Source organism: Zingiber officinale, chromosome 5B (assembly GCF_018446385.1).
Source record: "Zingiber officinale cultivar Zhangliang chromosome 5B, Zo_v1.1, whole genome shotgun sequence".
NCBI classification, from domain to species: Eukaryota; Viridiplantae; Streptophyta; class Magnoliopsida; order Zingiberales; family Zingiberaceae; genus Zingiber; species Zingiber officinale.
In genome coordinates this window covers 42,457,770-42,474,234 of record NC_055995.1, presented here as the reverse complement: position 1 = coordinate 42,474,234, position 16,465 = coordinate 42,457,770, and the positions used below count along the sequence as shown (strand labels likewise).

Sequence of the window (16,465 nt, the reverse complement as noted above, 5' to 3'; positions counted from 1 at the left end):
AATCTTCAAAGAAAGGTATAACTAATTATTAGTTTCCGCTTCATAATTAGTTCATATTCTTTGAATGGATCCTGAAATACCAATGCAAGAGGCTATCGATTTTAGGTTATCGATTTTGTGTTATCGATTTTGTGTTTCGATCTTGTACTTCTATTGAGGTCTCTTTAGTTAAATTGATGGTTACTGTAAGAAGTTTAAACATTTAATTTCTTTGAAAGACTTTGCCTAGGAAGTGGTGGATGATCCCATACCCAAGAAGGCCTAGTGCCTCCCCATGTTTAACCTGGAAGCCAATCTTTGAAATAAATGTTTAATCATCTTTTGTAATATGGTTTAACTTCTGAAGAACACATTGGTTGAACTTGGAGTAAAATGTTAAGTTTTATTTCCAATCCAAGTTTAATTTCTGAAGAGAAACTTGGATTAATAATGTTAAGCATCGTTTGCAATCCAAGTTTAACTTCAGTAGAGCACATGGGTAGCTAGGAAAAGTTCTATGTTTGTACAAAATTTTTATACAGGGGAACATAACGGAATCCAGGTGCAGTAACCAACACTGTCAACAAATAAAGGAAGACAACACTGGCCATGTGAACCACACGACCATGCTAAAGAAGCAAAGAGGAAAATAAACTTAGCCGTGTGGTGCAGACAGGCCGTGTAGCTTTACCAGAGGAGGCTCTCCCTTTTTGGGAGATTCAATTTGGGGCTATTCTTTATCCTCTCCAACTTTGTTCCAGCGATCCTAAGCCATCTCCACCTCCGTATCGAGTCCAGAAGCTAAGGATTGTTTCCGAAGATCACTCATCGTCTCTAGATAAGCATTTCTATTCTCTCTTCTCGATGGGGGTTGGAATGTTTGTAATTTCTTTATCTTCAGATCTCTATCTTTGTACTATGGAGTAGATTCATCGTTCTAGGATTAAGGAAGTAATTGTGGTGTGATTTGATGTATGAATCTCATGGATATGTCAATTTCTTATTTAGATGATGTTGATGTGTTTTGTATCTATTTGATCTTATGTGGATGCTTGTGTTTGGATCTAATTACCATGTTTGATTGAATGTTTGTGAGGCTTTTGGATCCTATAGAGGGATACCCTAGATCGTATGATCGAGGGATGTTTGTGACAGGCTGCCCTACTAATGGACGTTTAGGGGATCACCTTGAAAGGTGAAGCTAGTCTCTACAAGAAGGTGGAATAGTTGAATGCATTTAGTTCCTGCACTTTTATGTGAATTGAGTGGTGTTGTGTTTCTGTGTTGTATGACCGAGGGGCGTTGGTGACAAGCTGCCCCATTAACGGACTTCATAGGGATCATAATCATTTAATCGCTAGAGGTCTAGATCGAAGTCCCTTGCCAGTTTTCTTCTGCAGGAGAAAATCAAAAACTTCCTACAAATACATGTCAATTGAGGATATGAATTGGAGAACCATGCTACATCAATGAATATTACAATGAAACCAAATTCCTAGAACAATCACCAAACCATATACTTCATTTACTTTCCTAGTTCCATTTCTAGTTGCTACTTAGTTCATTCCTTACCTTGTTGATTGTTTAGCTAATTCTACGTGAGACATCTCTTGTGCTTATAATCAATCCCTGTGGGATCGATATCTTTTTATTACTGACGATGAAACCATGCACTTACAGTTGCGTAATAAGTTTTTGGCACCGTTGCCGGGGATTGTGTTTATAACATTAGAGATAATCATTCAAGTTAGACTAAACTTTTCTTTTTTATTACATAGTTGTAACTAGTCTTAGAAATTTTATTTTCACAATCTTATCTTTTATTTCTGATTTTTTTTCTGCAATTTGTCTTGTTGCAATTCAAATTCTGCATTTTATATTTTTAGAATTTCAGTTTAGTTGTTCTTTGCCTTTCAAGTAAAGAACAAATTTTGTGACTTGTGATCTTGTTCTTTGTATGCGAAGATCTAACCTTGCAGGTGATTTGTTACCTTTTGATCCTGAAATTGATAGAACCTTTCATAAAAGAAAAACCTCCCAAGGACATCTAGAAGAACAAGAACACTCAAATATGGCAAACAAACCACTGAAAGATTATGCAACACCGTATGCAAGAGGACTTTATTCTAGCATCACAAGACCAGCTAATGAAGCCAATAATTTTGAAATCAAACCTGGGATAATCACTATGGTACAACAGAATCAGTTTGGAGGTGGACCACTCGAAGGTCCTAATCAACATCTTGAAGTTTTCTATGAAATCCGTGGTACGATGAAAATGAATGGTGTTCCAGCAGAAGTAGTGCAATTATTATTATTTGGATTTTCTTTGAGAGATAGAGCCAAACAGTGGCTAAATTCTTTACCTGTAAATAGTATATCCACTTGGGAACAATGTGAGTAATAATTTCTGGACAAATTCTATCCTCCAAACAAAACTGCTCATATGAGAAATTTAATAGCAAGCTTCAGACAGTCAGATTCTGAATCATTATTTAAAGCATGAGATAGATACAACAATATGCTCAGACAATGGCCACACCATGAATTGAAAAAATGGCTAGTTCTATATACATTTTATAATGACATCAACTATTATACAAAGGTGTCTCTAGATTCTGCAGCTGGAGGGGAACTTATGAACAAAAACCTAGATGAAGCCGAGAGTATTATTGAAAATGTAGCACAAAATCATCATCAATGGGCAATAAAAAGAAGTGGAGGCTATTCTTATCCAAACCCAGTTAAAGCATCAGGAAAGTTTGATGTAGATGCAATTACTTTGATGTATTATACAAAGGTGTCTCTAGATTCTGCAGCTGGAGGGGAACTTATGAACAAAAACCTAGATGAAGCCGAGAGTATTATTGAAAATGTAGCACAAAATCATCATCAATGGGCAATAAAAAGAAGTGGAGGCTATTCTTATCCAAACCCAGTTAAAGCATCAGGAAAGTTTGATGTAGATGCAATTACTTTGATGTCTTCAAAATTGGATGCTCTTACTTAAAAGCTAGAAAATATGGGAACAAATTCTAGTACAGTCAATGCCATAGTGTGTGTTTGTGAAACATGTGGAAGCACAGATCATGCTCAAGACTCATGCCCATTGGGAGCCATCTCTGCATATATCAATCAACTTGAGCAGTGTCATGCTATCATGAGTTATAATTAGAAACAGAACAATCCATACTCCAACATATATAACCCTGGTTGGAAAAATTATCCAAACTTCTCTTATCGTAATAATCAAGATCAAGAACCATCGATGGGGGCTAGACCGAGCTACCAGCTTGGGCAACAAAACTATCAACAACAACAACCTTCTCAAGGCTATCAATTTTCTAAATTGGAGAAAATGCTTGAAGAAGCCATTTTTGGTCAAAACAAATTGAAGCAAGAAATCAAGTTGTTAAATCAGAGAATGGATAATTCAAAGAAATACTAGAAAATGCAAGATAGCCAAATTACCCAGATAGCTTCTTCATCTTCAAGAGCATTAGGATAATTTCTTGGAAAACTTGATGTAAATCCAATGGAACACTGTAACAGAATTGAGCTTAGGAGCGGATGGACCTTGGGGGATCCTCAAGTGACTGCTCCAAAAGGATGAAAATTCAAGAAGAGCTCTCTCCTCCAACACTTGAACCCGTTCAGATTTAAGATGATGAGGAGAATACCAAGAAGGTTGAAGAGACTCTTCCACGCTACCCTCAAAACCAAGTAATCCCTTTTCCTCAAAGATTAGTCATGTTGAAGAAGGATGAAGAATTTGGCAGATTTCTTGATAAGGTTAAAGATATTTGTGTTGAGGTCCCTCTAATAGATGTCATTCAACAAATGCCATAGTTTAGCAAATTTCTGAAGGATATTATGCCCAACAAAAGAAGAAAAGGAGAGATCGAGATCGTAGCTCTTACTGAAGAATGTAGTGCTTTATTTGAGAAGAACACTTTTCCGAAGCTCCAAGACTCCGGAAGCTTTTATATTCCTTGCACTATAGGATCTAAATTTATAGAAAAGACTTTTTGTGATTTGGGGGAAAGTGTTAGCCTCATTCCATACTCAATTTGTAATAAGCTAGGTCTCAAAAACTTTAAACTTTCTACTATGGCACTGCAATTAGCTGATCATACTTGCAGGTACCCTACGGGTATTGCTGAAGATGTGTTAGTAGAAGTGGGTGGGAGCATTATTCCCATAGATTTTGTTGTGCTTGACATGGAAGAAGACCCGAAGATTCCAATAATACTGGGAAGACCTTTTCTTGTAATGGCTGGAGCTATAATCGACGTGAAAAACCATAAACTTTCATTGGTAATCGATAAGGAAAGGTTAGAGTATGATCTATCTTATTCTTCTAACCATGCCTCTTCTTTCTTAGTGAGCATTTACAACGGGGCAGATGCTTACAAATTCGAGGATTAGAACTTCCATCCTCATGGGAGGCTGCCGGATGAGGAATATGATCCGACAAATGTTGAGAGAAGGCCCCAAATAAAAACTGAGAAGCACATCTACCCTCCGAGGGCAAGAATAAGGGAAGAATAAACACACTCAACCCTAGGATCGTGTCTCCTTGGGTATAGCCATTAAAATGGAAACGGGGTCAAACTAATGACCTTAAATAAGCGCTTCTTGGGAGGTAACCCAAGGATTCCTTTAGTTAGATTCAATTGTAACTTTTTTTTTTATTAGTTAATGCTTTAAAATTATTTTTGTTTATTATTTTTAGGTTGTACATTACTTCCATGAGCCGACCATGATTTTTTCATGGGCATAGAGGCATTGGAGAAGTCAAAAAGGAGGAAATTCAGTAATACTGAACTTAACAGAGCTACGTTGTGTACCATACACGGTCGTGTGACATTTACAGAGGAAGAGAAGCAACTGGCCGTGTGACTCAAATTGGTCGTGTGACACTTATAGAGGTGGAGAAGCACAAGTCTGTGTGACTCACACCGGCCGTGTGTGCTCACCAGAGAAAAAGAAGGACAAGGGCGTGTGATTTCACACGGGCGTGTGAAAATTTCATAGGAGGAGTAGAAGGAGGCCATGTAACACACACAACCGTGTGAGGCCGACAGAGATGAAAATGAACACGATCGTGTGACACACACTGACCGTGTGAGCCCAACAGAGGAGCAGATGACACTGCCCATGCCATTTGGCACGACCGTGTGATTCTGACCGAGAGGAGGACTGCTTGGGCTATGTAGATCTATACGACCGTATGGAGCATCTTGACCTGGCCGTGTCATAAGACACGACCGTGCCAAGGCCGTGTCGGCCACACCCCCAAGCCAAATCTTCTCTCCAACCCTTTCTCATCTTCAACCTTCCTTCTTAACCTATCAGATCTAAATCTCTCAATCATTCTTCTCCATAAACCACATCCAGATTTAGATCTAAACAGCAATTCTCCTCTCCTACCCTCAAGATCTACAGCTTCCTTCCCTAAGATCTTATTTCTTAACATCTCACTTCTCCAATTAAACAACACTTTTCCCTCTTGGAACTTGACATCATGTCTAACCTTTTGAAGAAGCTTCAAAAAGGAAGTGGTGGTTCAAGCCGAGAAAAGGATCCATCAAAGGAAAAGGGAAAAGAGAAAGTCGTAAAGGGGAAAGGGCACGCGACGAAGGTAACGATAATGAATTCTATATTGTTTTTAGAAATAAGGATCATAAAGCTAGATTTGATATTCTTGTCACAAGGAAGATTGTGTGTACACGATACATGGACCCAACTGTTTTGAATGTTTTAGGAATTAGAGATGATGTAAATTGAATGATTAGTTCTCTAGATTGGGATGATATTATGTATACACATCTTCCTACATACCCCTGAATTATACTTGAATTCTTGAGCTCATTAGATGTCCACTATTCAAATAAAGATGATTATATTGGCAAAATTACTTTTAGATTAATGAATCAATAATTTCAGTGGACATTTAGTGACTTCAACAGTTGTTTTGGTTTGTCTGCTAGCGGTTCTCGCAGGTTTGATCCTAGATTTAATTGGAATAATTTTTGGAATTCAATCACCGGATTGGATCAACCTTATGAGGCTTATAGAGCTAAAGCTTCCCATATGCAAAACCCCATCTTTAGATACTTACACGGAATTATGAGTAAAACTAGTTTTGGTAAAGGGGAAAGCGATGGAGTTGTTAGGAAAGTAGAACTTTATGCTCTATGGGCCATGTTACATAAGGTTGACTTTGATTCCGATTTCCATTTTTTGTAAAACCTAGTGAGAGCCGGGAAATCATCCTCGGGATTGATTGTCTTTGGTGGATTGATTACCCAAATAGCTATAAATCTGGGTTGTGATCTAGATGAGTTAGAAATTGTTCATGGCAATGACATGATCGATATCGATGCATGTCTTGCCATAAAGATAATTTGCTGGGATGAGAATGGTTTTGCCTTTCCTAAGAAGGATGGGTTTCCATTACCCCTTTCTTATCCCAAGCGGACCTCTGTTTGCAACCCCGCTAATTGGGTGATCACTGATTTAGATCCTAAGAATGCCCCTTCTTTGTCTGGAGACACCGAGCCCCACCTTGAGCCCTCGTCATCTGGACACCCACAGCCGTCCAGACATCCGGAACCTACTAGACACTCTTTTTCCTATGGTACGGGTCACTCCAGATTTGATTTTTTTGATTTTTGTGCTTCTCTAGACTCTCTTCACGAGAAGCAAGAGGCCCAACGAGTAATGTTGGAGGGCCACTTCACCTTGTCTGATGACCAGTATAGAGAGGTGCAAGATCATTTTCAGTTCACGAGGAACTTTCAGGGTCAGGTGGCTGAATTTGTCCAGGATTATGATACGGATCAAGCTAGAATGAGAGAGTTCATAGAGGACATAAACGTTACACGTCAACAAGTTGACGCCCTCTATGAATATCATAGGATCCTGAGCGAGACTCCTGGTTTTCCTATTGGCCGACCGCGTAGACCTCCATTTCCCCGTCCTCCCTCTCCACCACCACCATATTGATTTCATCGGGACGATGAAAAGTTTAAGTCTGGAGGGGTGTTTGCAACCTGAAATTTCTACATTTTCTTTTACATTATCAGTTGTTCTGCATTTTGTTTAATTTGCTTTGCTTGCATTCAGTTTTTGCTTGTGTCTTGCATTTTTCCTTGCTTTGTTTGCTAGATTTGGTTTTGATTGTCACTTGATTGTCTTTTGAAACATGTGGCATATTGAGAACATCATTCCTCACTTCTGCTGACTTGTCTACAAGTAAACTTATTTGCACGTTTATATCTTGATTCATGATGTTTTGGATATAATGCTAATATGTTTAGTGTACCTCTTTTCTCTATCTTAAGTAGCATGATATGAGCTAAGTATTGTACGAAAATAAATTCAAGTTTTGGCTTAACCTTAAGGATTCTATTATCACTTTACTTGAGCTTGAATAGTTGATATCATTGGAATAGTCATGATTTATCCTATTTGTTTAGTACTTAGTTCCTATGGTAATTTCTCAAACTACATCTTGGTTACTGGATGATGCTCGAGTTTTGTAAGCTCATTTAGAAAAATCAAAATATTTCGACATTTGCACTTAAATGCATTCGTGTTCAAGTGTTGCATCTTGTAATCACTAAAGAAAAAAAGGGATATATAAAAAGTAATTGTCGTGAGTGGAAACAAGCAAGTTACCCCTTTGAGACTGAGTTAGGTTATTGGGAAAATGACTCCTATGTTTCTCTTGATATCGAGCATGCCTTTGAGACCTTGGGTTGATTGAGGAATATGAACCAAGTGTGTGGTAGGTAAGTGCCTATCACCAGGAACATTAAGAACTCGATTGGATGATGACTTGACTAGGATAAAGATTGTAACTTGAAGAGTTTGGATTACTTATTGCACTGTGTACAAGAAACTTATGCTTAGGCCATACTTGAGTTATTTCCATGATCATGCTTACCAATGAAACTTGTAGATAGAGTTAGGAAAGTGAATTAGGGATTATGATGCATCATAGAGCACATGAGTTTAGATTATGGCATTTTGCTTGAGGACAAGTAAAAGTTTAAGTCTAAGGGTGTGATGTGCATATATTATATACACTTATTTAGCATATTTTGACGCACATTCATATATTTTATGCATGCTTTGTCTATGCACTTGCATACTCTTAGTCTTACTTTCAGCATAATTACTCTTCTTTGTTCGGAGATATACTCTTATGTACTTTCTGCTTACAGGAGTTGAATGTGGAGAGGAAATGATGTTCATGGTCAATACTATCAACAAACGAAGGAAGACAACACTAGCCATGTGAGCCATATAGCCATGCCAAAGAAACAAGGAAAATGACCTTGGCCGTGTGGTGCAGACAGGTTGTGTAGCTTTACCAGAGGAGACTCTCCATTTTGGGGAGATTCAATTTAGGGTTGTTCTTCATCCTCTCCAGCTTTGTTCCAGTAATCCTAAGCCATGTCCACATCCGTATTGACTCCAGAAGCTAAGGATTTGTTCCGAAGATCACTTATCATCTCTAGATAAGCATTTCTATTCTCTCTTCTCGATGGGGATTGGAATGTTTGTTGTTTCTTTATCTTTGGATCTCTATCTTTGTACTATAGAGTAGATTCATTGTTCTAGGATTAAGGGAGTAATTATTGTTAGAGTGTATACTAAAAGCCTAGCTTTTGTAAACATTTATTTTTGAAATAAAAGAATCACATTGGTCAAATGTCTACATTCATTTGTTAAGTGTAGTTGTTCAATTAATTTATATTGTAGATAACATGGTGTGTGGTGTCACACACAGAAGATCATGTTATCAGTTCTTTATAAATTATAAACAGTTGCTCACGACTAAGATGGAAAGGAACAAACCAATGGAATAGTCGTAGTGTAATTAGATATTAGTTTATCTTGACTAATAAATTACACTAGTACACTCTAAGTATATTGAGTAGGACCATTTTAGGTAAGTTCTTTTTATACTGACTTAATAAAAGAACTAGACCTTAGTTATTATGGAAGTGCGTGCTCTTAATCCTAATATAATAACAAGCATATATATTTAGTATTTATTTCTTTAACTTATCAAAGGGTGAGATTTAACTCGATAAATTAATAGGCCTGATAAGTTGAGAAATTATATTATTTATAGTGTGTGTTGGTGATTATAGAAGGAAACTGTGTCCTAGTAATCTAGGTTGAGAATGTCCCCAAGAGGAGCTCATAAGGATTGTCATGTTAAACCCTGTAGGTGGACTTAGTCCAACATGACAATGAGGTTGAGTGGTACTACTCTTGGACTAAGACATTAATTATAGTGAGTTGTTAGTAACTCAATTAAATTAATGTACATTCGATATCTTAAACACAGGGAGACTAACACACTCATGATAAGAAGGAGCCCATAATGTAATTTGGGATTGGTGCGGTAGTGTAATAATAATTCTTTAGTGGAATGAGTTATTATTGATGAACTTGAGTTGTGTGTTCGGGGCGAACACGGGATACTCGAGCTCGTCGGAAGGCCAAAACTAATTTCTCTTCTAGGTCCTTGTCGTAGCCTCAATGAAGCCTTAAATCCACTCATGAACGACCCTTTGCTTGGTGCCCAAGCAAGAAGGGGCCGACCAATATAATTCAAACTAAGAGGGGTGTTTTGAATTTTTAAAATCTTATTTTTGTAGATATCTACAAGTTTTAAAAGAGAGATTTTAAAATATAAAACTTTTCTTATTTGAATTAGGCCACATGGTTTAAAAGAAAGTTTAAAAGTTTTAAAACTTTCCTTTTTTAACCATCCTCATGGTTTTTAGAAAAAAGGAAGAGAAGTTTTAAATTTGAAATTTTCTATTTTTGTAACCATGTTAGAAAAGGAAATTTTAGAAGAGAAATTTTAAATTTTAAAACTTGGTTTTAATTTTTAAAACTTTTCTTTTTTAACATCCACTTTAGGGAATTAAAAGAGAGGTTGTAAAATTTTATAAGAGCTTTTCTTCATTGCTTATAACATTTTTTACAAGATTATTTCTTTCCTTTAAGTGGTCGGCCACCCTCGCTTGGTGCCCAAGCAAAGGGCCGGCCAATCAATGATTTAATCATTGATTGAATTAATCAAGAGGAAAGAAAAGGAAAAATAAAAGGAGAAAAGGAAAAACAAGAGGAAGATTTTAATTTTTGTAAAAATCTTTTCTTTATTTGCCTTGGGCAAGTAATATAAAAGAAGGGGAGGGGAGGCCTAATGAGAAATCAATTCTTATTCTCTTGTTGGAGCTCTTCATTGTGGCCGGCCTCTCTCTTCTTTCTTTTCCCTTTGCTCTCTTTTGTTCCTTGGTGGTGGTGGTGGCCGAATACTAGAGAAGGAGGAGGAGCTTTGGGTGGTGTTCATCTTGGAGGATCGTCACCCACACGACATCCAAGAGGAGGTGAGGAATACGGCAGAAGATCTCGAGGTTATTTGCATACAAAGAAGACGTATAACTAGTAATTATTTTCTGCATCATACTAGTTCTTCTTTGTTAGAATTCCAAACACAAGAGGCATATGATTCTAGAGTTTCAGATTTGTTTCGAAGTTGTGTTTTTTGTTTGTTTTTCGAATTTGTGATTCGATTGTTCTTTTTAGTTAAACCTAATGTTATTTTAGGAAATTAAATATTTAATTTCGTTAAGAGGTTTTGTCGAGGCAGTGGTGGATGCTCCCATACCCAAGAAGGCCATGTGCCTCGCCATGTTTGTCCTGGGAACCGATTTTTGAAATAGATATTTAATTGAATTTGTAACATAGGTTGATTTGGATCAATAGTATTAAGTTCTGCTTGCGATCCAAATCTAAACCATTAAGAACAGATAAGTTAAATTTGGAATCAATAATGTTAAGTTCCGTTTGCGATTCCTAATTTAATTTCTAAAGAACACAATAGGTTGTTTAGGAAACGTTTGACACTTGTACAAACTTTTTGTACAGTGGAACCGGTACGATCTTCCTAGGACCAACCAACAATTATAGTGTGATTTGATGTATGAATCTCATAGATATGCTAATTTCCTATTTAGATGATGTTGATGTGTTTTGTATCTATTTGATCTTGTGTGGATGCTTGTGTTTGGATCTAATTACCATGTTTGATTAAATGTTTGTGAGACTTTTGGATCTCGTAGAGGGATATCCTAGATCGTATGACAGAGGGGCATTTGTGACAGGCTGCCCCGCTAATGGACGTCTAGGGGATCACTTTGAAAGGTGAAGCTAGTCTCTACAAGGAGGTGGGATAGTTGAATGCATTTAGTTCCTGCACTTTTATGTGAATTGAGTGGTGTTGTGTTTCTGTGTTATAAGACCGAGAGGCGTTGGTGACAGGTTGTCCCACTAACGGACTTCATAGGGATCATAACCATTTAATCGCTAGAGGTGTAGATTGAAGTCCTTTGCCAGTTGTCTTCTGCAAGAGAAAATTGCCAACTTCATACAAATGCATGTCAATTGAGGATATGAATTGAAGAACCATGCTACATCAATGAATATCACAATGAAACTAAATTCCTAAAACACTCATCAAATCATATACTTCATTTACTTTCCTAGTTCCATTTCTAGTTGCTACTTAGTTCTGTTGGTGCGGGGAGCATCCGACGATCGAACCTGAGTTTTGATAATGGCAAAGGATTGAAAGTTAAGGTTTGTGGTGATCTAACGTGCTGAATAAGTGTTTCAGGAAAGTCCTAGTTGCGGTTAGGCAAAGGGAAAATCCTAAGGGGTGGTAACCTTAGGTCCTAGGGGGCGTTAACCCTAGGTGGAGGAAAAACCCTAGGGGGCGGTAACCCTAGGTCCTAGGGGGCGGTAACCCTAGGTGGAGGAAAACCCTAAGGGGCGGCAACCTTAGGTCCTAGGGGGCGGTAACCCTAGGTGGAGAAAAACCCTAAGGGGCGGTAACCTTATGTCCTAGGGGGTGGTAACCCTAGGTGGAGAAAAACCCTAGAGGGCGGTAACCCTAGGTCCTAGGGGGTGGTAACCCTAGGCGGAAAAGTCCAGTCGATCTGGAGGACCGGACTGGCATAAGGTAATCTCTCCTGAGGGGAGTAGGTGAGGACGCGTTCCCCGTAGAGGGAACAGTAGGCGTCGGGTCGACCTAGGGTTTCCGGTTGGGAATCTGAAGTCAGGCTCGGACAGTCCGAAGACTGTCAGTTATTCCTTACTGTGTTTTATCAGATTCTAACACTGTCTTGCAGGGGATTTTGCTCGGACTAACCTTATTTTGCAGGTGAGGAACCTGCTGGAAAAAGGTGGTCCGGGCGCCCGGGACCAAACTTTATCCCTGCCGCGACTTCGCCACGTGGAGCATCCTGGTTGGTTGGCCACGTCACACTCCAGGCGCCCGGAAGGGATCCAGGCGCGCGGAACCGCATATAAAAGGAGGGTTGAGGTGCAGCTTCAAAGAACAACGATTTAACAAGCTTTCCTTCTGCTGTGTGCTGCTCAAGAAACGACTCTAAAGTACTGTTATAGTCGCCGACGACCTAAAGCTTCAGTTATTATTTTGTTGTCGGTATTATTTCAATTCCAGTTGTACTTATTTCCTTGTACTTATTCACGATATTATAGTCCATGCCCATATTATAGTTGTTGCCGTTTGTACATATTATAGTTGTACGCCTTTCGTTTTTTCCCTCCAAAACTATTTTTGAAAAATTAATTTTCATCTTTTCACCATTGGTTGGAATTAACAAAATATTGCATTTTCAAAAATTTGTAGTAATATTATTTTAATAATATTTTATTTTTTTTTTTTCAAAATTCCTGAATTACTATTTTTATCTCTCTCCCGCATTACTAATCCAAGACTAAGTCTTGGAACAAGTTTTATTGTGTTTATTTTGCGAGATTGTCTTTCTAAGATGACCCATCAAGAAGGCTACAACACTGCTCGCCCACCGCTCTTCTCCGGAGATAATTTTGGAGATTGGAAGGGTCGGATGGAGGCGTATCTCCAGACTCACTTTGAAGTCTGGATGATCGTCAAAACCGGGCTTCAACTGCCAACTAACAGCGTCGGCAAGCCACTACCGTACGAGAACTGGGACGCAAACCTTATCAAAAAGGTAGAAGCAAATGCAAAAGCAACGTATACACTTCAGTGTGGTTTAACGAATAAGGAGCTGAATCAAGCCGGCCCATTTTCAAGCGCTAAGGAGCTGTGGGAGAATCTGATTGAGCTACACGAAGGTATTCTTGATACGAAAATAGGTAAGCATGTTTTAATAAATAAATTATTTGAGCAGACTAATACTATTCAGGCCGAGGAAGGTGTTGCGTTATTTACAGGAACAAGCAAGACGAAGAAAGAACTGAAGGCAACATGGTCCGAGTCATCAGATGAATTCGGGTCCGACGAAGAAGAACCGACGAGCTTCATCGCTCTACCAGTATAAGCAACCGTGGCGGAAACTGAGTCCGAGTATGAGTCAGAAACCGAGAGCGAATCCGAGACTGAGTCTGATCAAAGCCACGAATCCGCATTCGTTTCCGAAGGACCAAAACCCACTATAAGTTCACTACTCGCAGAATTTCAATTAGATAACTTGCATGAATTATTACCTTACTTAGTAAAAAAGTTGGTTAAATCCAACGTCCGGGTTAAGTCACTCCAAAAGGAGGTAACAGCCCTTAAGGAAGCGACTGACTCGAGCTCTTTAACTGAGTCAGTTCAAACTGGAAGTTCAACTCAAGTCCAACAACTTGAGGAAGAGAATTCCAATTTGAAAGCTTAAATTAAAGAACTCAAGGACACGTTGGAACGGTTCACCTTGGGCTCCAAGAATCTAGATCTGATTCTTGGAAAACAGCGAGCCGTTTACAACAGAATTGGACTTGGATTTAAAACTAAAACAAAATACAAATCATATTTATCGCTAGTTAAAAGAAATAATAGAAAAATTGTCCAAGCATGGGTGCCAAAATCCAACTTGGTTAATCAAGTTGGAAATGGTCTCTATTGGGTTCCTAAGGATCAAATACATTACCTCAATATACCTTATCGAGGCTATAATCCAGGGGGAGCTAAAACAATAAAAATTCAAAATTAATCCAAAACTCAAACTTAAAAAAAAAAAATCGAAATTAATCCAAAACTCAAATTTAAAAATTCGAAATTAATCTAAACTCAAATTTAAAAGTTTGAAATTAATCTTAAAAAATCGAAATTAATCTAAAAATTAAAAAATTCGAAATTAATTATTAAAACTTAAAATTCAAATTCGAAATTAATTATTAAAACATAAAATTCATATTCAAAATTCGTAATTAAAACTTAAATTTATATTCAAAATTCGTAATTAAAACTTAAAATTCATATTCAAAATTCATAATTAAAACTTAAAATTCAAATTCAAAATTCGTAATTAAAATTTAAAATTCAAACTCAAAATTCGTAATTAAAATTTAAAATTCAAATTCAAAAATTCGAAATTAATTATTAATCAAATAGTAGGAGGGTCCAGAATAACTGGCAACTCCGAAATCTATTTACCCGATAGGGTAACCGAACTTAATCTACCCGAAATGGGTAAACAAGAGTAGATTACCTGGATGGGTAAATAAAGATAGATTAAAAAGGGTTAAATTTTAACTTGAAGCACAGTACTGGTGAAATTTTTGGATGATAGTACGTTGGGAAAACTTGGGCATCGCATGTCTAGGAAGATATGACTTCGACCTGGTGCATTTGGCCAAGTGGAACTAACCGAAGCTACCCTTAAATGGATCCTAACTAGTTAGACCAAGGTTTAGTATTAAGTTCATGGGTAGGACTATTTGGAAAACCTCAAAGGCTTGGTTACTTTAATGAGCTCCTTGTGACTCACCATAGCCCAGAAGTTTATCCAAAGAATGCTTACTTGTTTAACCCAAAGCTAAACCTGAATCTAACATAAAGTTAAACTAAGCCCTAAAAATTGAACTAACTCATCTCACAACAATTATAGGGTTCCCTGATTGAAAATTTAGATCGGGTGAGATGACTAGGAAATTAAAATTAAAATTGACTTAAATCAAGTTAATTCAACTAAATTATTTCAAAAGTATTTCAAAATTATTTTAAAAATCTTTTAAACTCAATTTCAAAATTATTTTAAAATTATTTCAAAATCTTTTAAAAATTCTTTTCAAAATTATTTGAAAAATCTCTTCAAAATCAGTTCAAAATCTTTTAAAACTTCTTTTCAAAATTATTTGAAAAATCTCTTCAAAATCAGTTCAAAATCTCTTAAAACTTCTTTTCAAAATTATTTGAAAAATCTTTTCAAAATCAGTTCAAAATCTCTTAAAACTTCTTTTCAAAATCAGTTCAAAATCTCTTAAAACTTCTTTTCAAAATTATTTGAAATTTTTTTTCAAAATCAGTTCAAAATCTTCTAAAACTTCTTTTCAAAATTATTTGAAAAATCTCTTCAAAATCAGTTCAAAATCTTTTAAAACTTCTTTTCAAAATTATTTGAAAAATCTCTTCAAAATCAGTTCAAAATCTTTTAAAACTTCTTTTCAAAATTATTTGAAAAATCTCTTCAAAATCATTTCAAAATTATTTTAAAACTTAATTTCAAAACTTAATCATTTCAAAATTATTTTAAAACTTAATTTGAAAAATGATCATTTCAAAATCTTTTGAAAAATCCCTTGAAAAATTAATTTCAAAATTATTTCAAAAATTATTTGAAAAATCATTTGAAATATCCTCTGAAAAATTAATTTGAAAACCCTTTTCAGAAGTTGAAAAATCCCTTGAAAAATTAATTTCAAAATTATTTCAAAAATTATTTGAAAAATCATTTGAAATATCCTCTGAAAAATTAATTTGAAAACCCTTTTCAGAAGTTATTAAATTCTTTGAAATTCTTAACTCAATTAATTTTTAAAATTTCAAAATAATGGTCACCTATTTGGAATTCTAACTGATATTTGAAAACCCTTTTCAGAAGTTATTAAATTCTTTGAAATTCTTAACTCAATTAATTTTTAAAATTTCAAAATAATGGTCACCTATTTGGAATTCTAACTGATATTTTCAATGTTGTAAATTAAAGTAAACTCCATCTCACACTCACTCATATGCTAGGGCTCTAATACCTGACCAAACCCAAATCTTGACTCATTCTTGGACCTTAGGGCTCTGATACCTTACTAAAAAAAAATTTGTAAACTATTAAACACTAAAGTTAACTCTTCTCCTCTGCCTTAAGTATCTTTGAAATTCATTTCTCTTAAGCAATTTTTCAAACTTAAAACTTTCAAATCTCTTCTATTTGAAAATTCTTTTTGGAATTTTGTTAGAAAATTATTTAAGTTGAAACTTTTTCGAAAATTCGTTAAGTTGAAATTCTCTTTAAGATGCAATTAACTTCTTTAAGTTGAAAATTTTCCTTGAAAATTTTTAAGCTGGAAAAATTTTGAAATCGGAAAATTTCTGAAGTTGATTGAAATTTTTTTTGGAAACTCC

General features: G+C 36.3%; 1 non-coding gene across 1 annotated transcript; it reads right to left on the bottom strand.

Moving 5' to 3' along the window:
• Window positions 1-2,423: 2,423 nt before the first annotated feature.
• Window positions 2,424-2,529, bottom strand: LOC121988199. Its single transcript, XR_006113936.1, has one exon. It is a non-coding gene; the product is annotated as a small nucleolar RNA R71 (small nucleolar RNA).
• Window positions 2,530-16,465: the final 13,936 nt, after the last annotated feature.